Here is a 10,455-nt window from a genome sequence, read left to right on the forward strand (position 1 = left end):
CTATTGCAGGGTTCTCAGGATCATAAGCTTCATCTTCAGGAGAAGCCTCTTGAGTACTGTTGGATGCAGCTTGCATTCTATTCAGACTCTGAGAAATCATATTGACTTGCTGAGTCAATATTTTGTTCTGAGCCAATATGGCATTCAGAGTATCAATTTCAAGAACTCCCTTCTTCATAGGCGTCCCATTACTCACAGGATTCCTCTCAGAAGTGTACATGAACTGGTTATTAGCAACCATGTCAATGAGTTCCTGAGCTTCTGCAGGCGTTTTCTTTAGGTGAATGGATCCACCTGCAGAAGTATCCAATGACATCTTTGACAGCTCAGATAAACCATCATAGAATATATCCAGGATGGTCCATTCTGAAAGCATGTCAGAAGGACACTTTTTGGTTAACTGTTTGTATCTTTCCCAAGCTTCATAGAGGGATTCACCTTCTTTCTGTCTGAAGGTTTGAACATAAGCTCTAAGCTTGCTCAGCTTTTGAGGAGGAAAGAACTTGGCTAAGAAAGCCGTGACCAGCTTATCCCAAGAGTTCAGGCTGTCTTTTGGTTGAGAGTCCAACCATATTCTAGCTCTGTCTCTTACAGCAAAAGGGAAAAGCATGAGCCTGTAGACTTCAGGATCTACTCCATTAGTCTTAACAGTATCACAGATCTGCAAGAATTCAGTTAAGAACTGAAAAGGATCTTCAGATGGAAGTCCATGGAACTTGCAGTTCTGCTGCATCAGAGAAACTAGCTGAGGTTTCAGCTCAAAGTTGTTTGCTCCAATGGTAGGAATGGAGATGCTCCTTCCATGTAAATTGGAATTAGGTGCAGTAAAGTCACCAAGCATTCTCCTTGCATTATTGTTGTTGGGTTCGGCTGCCATCTCCTTTACTTGTTCGAAATTTTCAATAAGGTTGTCTCTGGATTGTTGTAATTTAGCTTCTCTTAGTTTTCTCTTCAGAGTCCTTTCAGGTTCTGGATCAGCTTCAACAAGAATGCCTTTTTCTTTGTCCCTGCTCATAAGAAAGAGAAGAGAAAAAGAAAAGAAGAGGAATCCTCTATGTCACAGTAAAGAGATTCCTTATTGTTAGTAGATGAATAAATAATTAGAAGGAGACGAGGGAGAAGGATTTTCGAAAATTATTTTTGAAAAAGAGTTAGTGATTTTTGAAAATAGTTTTTGAAAAAGGTTAGTAATTTTCGAAAATTAAAATAAAAAATTAAAATAATTAGTTAATTAAAAATAATTTTTGAAAAAGAGGGGAGATATTTTCAAAAATTTGAGAGAGAGAGAGAGTTAGTTAGGTGGTTTTGAAAAAGATAAGAAACAAACAAAAAGTTAGTTAGTTAGTTGAAACAAATTTTGAAAATATAAGAAGTTAGGAAGGTAGAAAAGATATTTTAAAAATCAAATTTTGAAAAAGATAAGATAAGAAGATATTTTTGAAAAAATATGATTGAAATTAGTTTTGAAGAAGATTTGATTTTTAAAATCTCAATTAATGACTTGATTCACAAGAAATCACAAGATATGATTCTAGAACTTAAAGTTTGAATCTTTCTTAACAAGTAAGTAACAAACTTGAAATTTTTGAATCAAAACATTAATTGATGATGTTATTTTCGAAAATATGATGTAAAATTAAGAAAAAGATTTTTGAAAATTATTTTTGAAATTTTCGAAAATAACTAAAAAAATGAAAAAGATTTGATTTTTGAAAAAGGTTTTGAAAAAGATAGGATTTTTAAATTGAAAATTTGATTTGACTCATAAAAACAACTAGATTTTAAAAATTTTTGAAAAAGTCAATCCAAATTTTCGAAATTTTAAGAGAAAAAAGGGAAGATATTTTTTTTTTATTTTTGAATTTTAATGATGAGAGAGAAAAACAAGAAAAATGATGCAATGCATGAAAGTTATGGATCAAAACAATGAATGCATGCAAGAATGCTATGAATGTCAAGATGAACACCAAGAACACTATGAAGATCATGATGAACATCAAGAACATATTTTTGAAAAATTTTTTTTGCAAAGAAAACATGCAAGACACCAAACTTAGAAATCTTTAATGCTTAGGCACTAAGAATTCAAGAATGCATATGAAAAACAAGAAAAGACACAAAACATGCAAATGCAAAGATCAAACAAGAAGACTTACCAAGAACAACTTGAAGATCATGAAGAACACTATGAATGCATGAATTTTCGAAAAATGCAAGATGAGTATGCAATTGACACCAAACTTATAACATGACACATGACTCAAACAAGAAACACAAAAAATATTTTTGATTTTTATGATTTTCTAATTTTTTTTTTGGTTTTTTCGAAAATTATTTAGAAAAAGAAAAATAAGGATTCCAAAATTTTTAATATGAATTCCAGGAATCTTGTGCTCTTTAGTCTAAAGCTCCAATCTGAGGGTTAGGCATGGCTTAATAGCCAGCCAAGCTTTAGAAGATATTGATAATTTTTTTCTGTATAGAGCAACTAAGTGTGTGAGAATCTCTTCATTTGTGATGGCAAGTTGAAACCCCAGTCCAAAAAATTAGACATGGCTTACAGCCAGCCAGGCTTCAACAAATCATCATGAAACACTAGAATTCATTCTTAAAAATTCTGAAGAAAAATATATTTTTGAAAATTTTTTTTTGAAAAGTAAACAAAAAGAAAATTACCTAATCTGAACAACAAGATGAACCGTCAATTGTCCAAACTCGAACAATCCCCGGCAACGGCGCCAAAAACTTGGTGCGCAGAAATTGTGATTACACTTTGATTATGTAAAATTTGTTGCTCTTTCTTTCCCTGGTGATGGCGCCAAAAACATGATGCCAATACCATGGTTCACAACTTCGCACAACTAACCAGCAAGTGCACTGGGTCGTCCAAGTAATACCTTACGTGAGTAAGGGTCGAATCCCACGGAGATTGTTGGTATAAAGCAAGCTATGGTCACCTTGTAAATCTCAGTCAGGCGGATATAAAATAGTAATGGGGTTTTCGAAATTAAATAATAAAAGAGGGATAGAAATACTTATGTAGATCATTGGTGAGAATTTCAGATAAGCGCATAGAGATGCTTTCGTTCCTCTGAACCTCTGCTTTCCTGCTGTCTTCATCCAATCAATCTTACTCCTTTCCATGGCTGGCTTTATGCAAGGGCATCACTGTTGTCAGTGGCTACATCCCCTCCTCTTGTGAAAATGGTCCAAATGCTCTGTCACAGCACGGCTAATCATCTGAGGTTCCCGATCATGCTGGAATAGGATTCACCCTCCTTTTGCGTCTGTTACTACGCCCAGCACTCGTGAGTTTGAAGCTCGTCACAATCATTCAATCATTGAATCCTACTCGGAATACCACAGACAAGGTTTAGACTTTCCGGATTCTCTTGAATGCCGCCATCATTCTAGCTTACACCACGAAGATTCTGATTAAGAGATCTAAGAGATACTCATTCAATCTAATGTAGAACGGAAGTGGTTGTCAGGCACGCGTTCATAGGGAATGATGATGATTGTCACGTTCATCACATTCAGGTTGAAGTGCGAATGAATATCTTAGAAGCGAAACAAGATGAATTGAATAGAAAACAGTAGTACTTTGCATTAATCTTTGAGGAACAGCAGAGCTCCACACCTTAATCTATGGAGTGTAGAAACTCTACCGTTGAAATTACATAAGTGAAAAGTCCAGGTATGGCCGAATGGACAGCCCCCAAAACGTGATCACAGGATTAAAAATACAATCCAGGATGTCTAATACAATAGTAAAAAGTCCTATTTATAATAAACTAGCTACTAGGGTTTACAGAAGTAAGTAATTGATGCATAAATCCACTTCCGGGGCCCACTTGGTGTGTACTTGGCTGAGCTTGAAGTCTACACGTGGAGAGGTCATTATTGGAGTTGAACGCCAGCTTTTGTGCCAGTTTGGGCGTTGAACTCCACTTTGCAACTTGTTTCTGGCGCTGGACGCCAGAATTGGGCAGAGAGCTAGTGTTGAACGCCAGTTTGCGTCATCTAAACTTGGGCAAAGTATGAACTATTATCTATTGCTGGAAAGCCCTGGATGTCTACTTTTCAACGCAATTGGAAGCGCGCCATTTTGAGTTCTGTAGCTCCAGAAAATCCATTTTGAGTGCAGGGAGGTCAGAATCCAACAACATCAGTAGTCCTTCTTCAACCTCTGAATCTGATTTTTGCTCAAGTCCCTCAATTTCAGCCAGAAAATACTTGAAATCACAGAAAAATACACAAACTCATAGTAAAGTCCAGAATTGTGAATTTATCATAAAAACTAATGAAAACATCCCTAAAAGTAACTAGATCCTACTAAAAACATACTAAAAACAATGCCAAAAAGCGTATAAATTATCCGCTCATCAGACCTCAATCTAGAATTTGCGACGTGGGAAAACACGTTTCGCAAAGAGATCTAGCTGCGACACTGTGATTCTAGCCAAAGGTTTGACCACATGACTACCAACCTATCTGAGTGCATCAATGTTGTGCTAAGAGGGATGCGTAACATTCCCGTTGCAGCCATCGCTCAATCTACATATATGTGGTTGAAAAACTTGTTTGTTAGGAAAGACCAAGAAGCATTTGCTCAACTTAGTTAGTATGGCATGTTTTCACAGAACCTAACTGATGAGCGGATATTTATACGCTTTTTGACATCATTTTCATATAATTTTTAGCATATTTTGTTTAAGTTTTATTATATTTTCATAGGTTTTGATGTAAAATTCACATTTTTGGATTCTACTATGTGTTGTTGTGTTTTATGGTGATTTCATGTATTTTTTGGCTGAAATCTAAGAGTTTTGATAAAGTCTGATTCAGAGGCAAGGAAAGCGTAGCAGATGCTGTCAGGATCTGACCTCCGTGCATTCAAGCAAGCATTTCTGGAGCTATAGATATTCAAAATGGAGCGTTCTCAACGGCTATAAAAATTTAACATCAAGGGCTTTCCAGAAATGTATAATAGTCCATACTTATCTTTGAAGATGAAGGCTTAAAACTGGCGTTCAACGCCAGCCATCTACCCCCTTCCTGGCATTGGACGCCCAAAAGGGAGCAGCTAGTGTCCAACGCCCAATAGGGAGTCCAAAGGGGGCGTTCAACGCCCAAGAACCCTACTAGCACATGGAGACACCCTTAGCTAAGCCCAAACACTCACCAAGTGGGCGCCGAAAGTGGATTTTCGCACTACAATCCTAAGCCTATCATATTTCTGTAATCCTTAGTTATTATATTAGTATATATAGGAGAAGATCACCCTTGTTTTAGGATCTTCGACCATCATAGAACATTATTTCATATTTTCAAGTTTCATTGTACAGTATGAGCCACTAAACCTCCTAGGTTAAGGTTAGGAGCTCTGCTGAGTTTTATGGATTAATAAAAGTACTACTGTTCTATTTCAATTCGTGTTTGATTCTCTTCTAAGATGTATCTTTGTTCTTCAACCTTATGAATGAGTTGAATCGTCACAAGTTATCTCTATTCTACATAGGTTCAGCGAGCGTCTTTCATCGGATATTAATGAACCACTAGCTTGGGGATACATCTCTTAGACGGCTAATCCACGACTTCATTGGGGACTTCTCGAGACATCAGTTCAGTCGAGGTATAGGGAGATTAGGGTCTTTGTGGTAAAGGCTAGAATCAAGGCGCAACATTCTCTGATCCGGAAGATTCGACCTTGTCTGTGGCATTTTGAGTAGGATCACTAAGGGGATGGACTGCAGGAACCTCACCCTCATTCAGACTGGATACGCATTAAACCTGGTGTTCAGCCTAGAGGAAGATTGGCGACCTCTCAACCGGCGTTGATCACATACAGCCTGCTATAGAAGAAATCATTCACAGTTGGAGTAGATAGTAAGAAAGTATTGATCCAGAAGAATAAAGCATCTCCGAAGCCTTAACCATCTTCTTATCATTGAATTCACAATTACTGAGTAACGTTATCTTTATTTTAATTTTATGCATTTAAACAACTACACAACTTTTCTATCCGCCTGACTAAGATTTACAAGATAACCACTGTTTGATCCAAGCCAACAATCCTCGTAGGATCAACCTTGACTCACCTTAGGTATTACTTAGATGACCCAATGCACTTGCTGGTTCAGTTGTGCAAAGTTAAATTCCGCGCACCAAGTTTTTAGCGCCGTTGCCGGGGATTGTTCGAGTTTGAACAAACTAACGGATTATCTTGTTTCTTAGATTAGGTATTGTTTTTAATTTTATTTGAGTCTTTTATTTTCTTTTTCGAAAAAAAAAAGCAAAAAATAAAAAAATTTTCAAAAATCTTTACTTTTCTTTATTAATCTTTATCTTTTGTTTGAGTCTTTTGTTCTTGTTCTTGGTAGAGTTCAAACTTTCTTGAGTCTTTTTCCAAAAATGTTCAAAAATAGTGTCTTTTGTTTGAGTCTAGTGTCAAATCTTAAGTTTGGTGTCCATTGTGTGTTCTTTAATTCCTTTGAATTTTTCAAGTTTGTTCTTGGTGTTTAATGAGCGGATAATTTATACCCTTTTTGGCATTGTTTTTAGATGGTTTTTATTATGTTTTAGTTACTTTTTATTATATTTTTATTAGTTTTTATGCAAAAATCACATTTCTGGACTTTACTATGAGTTTGTGCATTTTTCTGTAATTTCAGGTATTTTCTGGTTGAAATTAAGGGACCTGAGCAAAAATCTGATTCAGAGGCTGAGAAAGGACTGCAGATGCTGTTGGATTCTGACCCTCTTGTACTCGAAGTGGATTTTCTAGAGCTACAAAAGCCCAATTGGCACGCTCTTAATTGTGTTGAAAAGTAGACATCTTGGGCTTTTCAGTAATATATAATAGTCCACACTTTTCCCGAGATTTGATGGCCCAAACTGGCGTTAAACGCCAGCCAGAGACCCTTTTCTGGAGTAAAACGCCAGAACTGGCACCAAAACTGGAGTTAAACGCCCAAACTGGCACCCAAGCTGGCATTTAACTCCAGGAATGGCCTATTCATGTGAAATCTTCAATGCTCAACCCAAGCACACACCAAGTGGACTCCGGAAGTGGATTTCTGCACTATCTGCACTTAGTTACTCATTTTCTGTAAACCTAAGTTACTAGTTTAGTATAAAAACTACTTTTAGAGATTCATTTTTGCAACTCATGACATTTTACATTTCATATTGTATATTCTACGACATGAGTCTCTAAACCTCATAGGTGGGGGTGAGGAGCTCTGCTGTGTTTCAATGGATTCATGCAATTACTACTGTTTTCTATTCAATCACGCTTGATTCTATTCTAAGATACTTACTCGTACTTCAATATAGAGAACATGATGATCCGTGGCACTCATCATTATTCTCAATTCTATGAATGTGTGCCTGACAACCACTCCCATTCTATCTGAGCTCAACGTAGTCATTGGGCGACAGCTTGAGTGCGTATCTCTTGGGTCTCTGATCTACGGACCGAGTCCGTGAGATTAGAACCTTCGTGGTATAGCCTAGAACCAATTAGCAGCATTCCTGGGATCCGGAAAGTCTAAACCTTGTCTATGGTATTTCGAGTAGGATCTGGGAAGGGATGACTGTGACGAGCTTCAAACTCGCGAATGTTGGGCGCAGTGACAGTGTGCAAAAGGATAGAGAGATCCTATTCTGACGCTAGTGAGAACCAATAGATGATTAACCGTGCGGTAGCTGTACTTGGTATTTTTCATCCGAGATAAGAAATCCGACAGTTGATTAGCCGTGCAGACATCGTACCTGTTATTTTTCATCCGAGAGGATCATACAGCTTGCCATTGAAGGAAGCCATGCGTGTTTGGAGAAGAAGACAGTAGGAAAGCAAAGATTCAGACGACAGAGCATCTCCGGAACCTCAACCTGTTCCTCATTACTAAATCACAAGTACCATTTATTTCATGTTATTTATTTTTCATAAACAAAATTATTTTTATTATTAATCTTCTGACTAAGAGTTACAAGAAAACCATAGCTTGCTTCAAGCCGACAATCTCCGTGGGATCGACCCTTACTCACGTAAGGTATTACTTGGATGACTCAGTGCACTTGCTGGTTAGTTGTGCGGAGTTGTGAAAAGTGTGATCACAATTTCGTGCACCAGTGTTCTTCTTGGTCTTCAAGTTGTTCTTGTTTTTCTTCTTGTTTTGATCTTTAAAATTTTAAGTTTGGTGTCTTTAGGTATTTTTCTTTAAGATTTTCGAAACTTAGTGTCTTTAGATCTAAAAATTTTAAGTTTGGAGTCATTTGGTTGTTTTTCTCTTTCTTCATTAATTCAAAAAAATATCTTTTCTATCTTTTTACTTTAATTTTCGAAAATTGCAACAGAATTTTCAAATTTTAATTTCAAAATAATTATCTTATCTTATCTGAATTTCAAATCTTTTTAATAATCATATCTTTTTCAAATTACTATCTTACCTTTTTATCTTTCTTTGAAGATCCAAAAATCTTATCTTATCTTATTCAAATTTTAAAATTCAATTTCAAAATTTAAAATTTCAAATTTCAAATTTCAAGTTTCAAAATCAAATCTTTTTCAAAAATCAAATTTCAAACCTTATCTCTTTCAAATCTTTTTTAAATCTTTTCAAATTCCTATCTTATCTTTTCTAATTTTAAATTTTAAAATCAAATATTTTTCAAATATTTTCAAAATTCTTATCTTATCTTTTCTAATTTTAAATTTTAAATTCAAATCTTTTCTAATCTTCTATCTTATATTAATTTCAAATCTTTTTTAATTAGTTATTTGTTTTCTCTTCTTTTTCAAAACTTCCTAACTAATTATTCTCTCTCCTTTTTTTTGAAATTCATCATTCAATTTTCAAATCTTTTTAATTAATTAAGCTTCTATTTTCGAATTTAATTAATAAATAAAAATAAAAACAAAAATATCTTAATTATAGCTTCCTTTCTCTTCTAAATTTTTGAAATCTCTACTCCTCATAGCCGAATTCTTCTTCTCCTTTCTCTATCTCCATTCTTCTTTCTTTTTTTGCTTTCTTTTCTTGTTTATGAGCAGGAACCGGGATAAAGAACCTCTCGTAAATCCTGATCCTGAACCTGAGAGGACTCTAAGGATGCATTTATAACAAGCTAAAGCACAACACTCCGGAAGAAACCTCACAGAGATTTTCAAACAAGAAGCTGAAAACATGGCAACCGAGCTTAATAATGAAGGAGATGCAAGAATAGTTCTTGGTGACTACACCATACCAACTTCTGATTTCTATGGAAGAAGTATCTCTATATCTGCCATTAGAGCAAATAAATTTGAGCTTAAGCCTCAATTAGTCTCTCTAATGCAACCGAATTATAAATTCCATGGACTTTCACTGGAAGATCCATATCAGTTTCTATCTGAATTCTTACAAATCTGTGACACTGTTAAGACCAATGGAGTGGATCCTGAGGTCTACAAACTTATACTTTTTCCCTTTACGGTTAGAGACAGAGTTAGGATATGGTTGGGCTCTCAACCTAAAGAAAGCCTTGACTCTTGAAAAAAAATTGGATAATGCTTTCTTGGCCAAGTTCTTTCCACCTCAGAAGATGAGCAAAATCAGAGTGAAAGTTCAAACCATCAGACAAAAAGAAGGTGAATCCCTCTATGAAGCCTGGGAAAGATACAAGCAACTGATCCGGAGATGTCCTCCTGACATGCTCTCAGAATGGTCTATCCTAGGTATATTCTATGATGGCTTGTCTGAGATGTCCAAAATATCATTGGACAGCTCTGCAGGTGGATCACTCCACTTGAAGAAAACGCCTGCAGAAGCAAGAGAACTCATTGAGATGGTTGTAAACAACCAATTTATGTACACTTCTGAGAGAAACCCTGTGAATAATGGGATAGCTCAGAAGAAAAGAGTTCTTGAAGTAGACACTCTGAATGCCATATTGGCTCAAAACAAGATCTTGACCCAGCAAGTCAATATGATCTCTCAGCATTTGACTGGAATGCAAGCTGCAGCTGGCAACACCCAAGAAGCTTCCTCTGATGTAGAAGCTTATGATCCTGACCAACCCATGATAGAGGAGGTGAATTACATGGGACAATCCTATGGAAATACCTACAACCCCTCATAGAGGAATCATCCTAACCAAGGTTCAGAAAACCGGACCGGTCATCAAACCGCTCTAGTCACTGGTTCACTGGTTTACTGGTCTAACCGGTTCAACCGATGGTTCAACCGGAAAAACCGTTTTAGAGTAGAATAATAAAAAAATTATAAATACACATCCTAAAATATAATTATAGTCTGATAAAAATTTTAAAATATCTTCGAAATTAAAAACACTACATAAAATATCATCAACCAAATACATATGATCTTATCAAAATCCAAACTCAAAAGTTAAATAGTAATAAAAGCATATGTAAATATTAAATCCCAACATCATTGTTTATCAATTATC

The 10,455-nt window shown here is 35.8% G+C and overlaps 1 non-coding gene across 1 annotated transcript; it reads left to right on the forward strand.

The window, feature by feature from the left end:
* The first annotated feature begins 370 nt into the window (after positions 1 to 370).
* LOC112761380 (small nucleolar RNA R71) lies at positions 371 to 478 on the forward strand. The gene has a single exon (XR_003181777.1). It is a non-coding gene; the product is annotated as a small nucleolar RNA R71 (small nucleolar RNA).
* The last annotated feature ends 9,977 nt before the right edge of the window (positions 479 to 10,455 follow it).

The sequence above is a fragment of the Arachis hypogaea genome, chromosome 16, assembly GCF_003086295.3.
Source record: "Arachis hypogaea cultivar Tifrunner chromosome 16, arahy.Tifrunner.gnm2.J5K5, whole genome shotgun sequence".
Lineage (NCBI taxonomy): Eukaryota > Viridiplantae > Streptophyta > Magnoliopsida > Fabales > Fabaceae > Arachis > Arachis hypogaea.